The sequence below is a fragment of the Phycodurus eques genome, unplaced genomic scaffold, assembly GCF_024500275.1.
Source record: "Phycodurus eques isolate BA_2022a unplaced genomic scaffold, UOR_Pequ_1.1 contig_214, whole genome shotgun sequence".
Classification (NCBI taxonomy): Eukaryota; Metazoa; Chordata; class Actinopteri; order Syngnathiformes; family Syngnathidae; genus Phycodurus; species Phycodurus eques.
This window is the reverse complement of record NW_026904211.1, coordinates 15,128-15,490: the sequence shown is the minus strand read 5'-3', so window position 1 is coordinate 15,490 and position 363 is coordinate 15,128.

Genomic DNA, 363 nt, shown 5'->3' with positions numbered 1-363 from the left:
AGAAGGGAAAGGACATGTATTACCCATGATCCTTTACGGCAGGCCACCGGTTTGAGCCAAATGAAGTCAAACCAGCCGCCCCTAATTTTGTTCATACTCGGCATTACGGTAATAAGCCGCCAACAAGCGGCGAACGCCACCTTCAAAATAAAATAAAAAGCCTACCAATAATCGGCCGACAGGGACGTCAATGCTTCGGATTTAAAATAATTACATTAAATAACCTCTCTGTTATAAAGCAACCCGTCCACTTCTGAGAAAAAGTAAACTATGCCAGGATTGCAACCAGCAAGGTTCATTCGAATCTTGAGATGCATTAAAAATTCAAGTTTATTTGAAATCTGCATACATGACTGCAAGTAT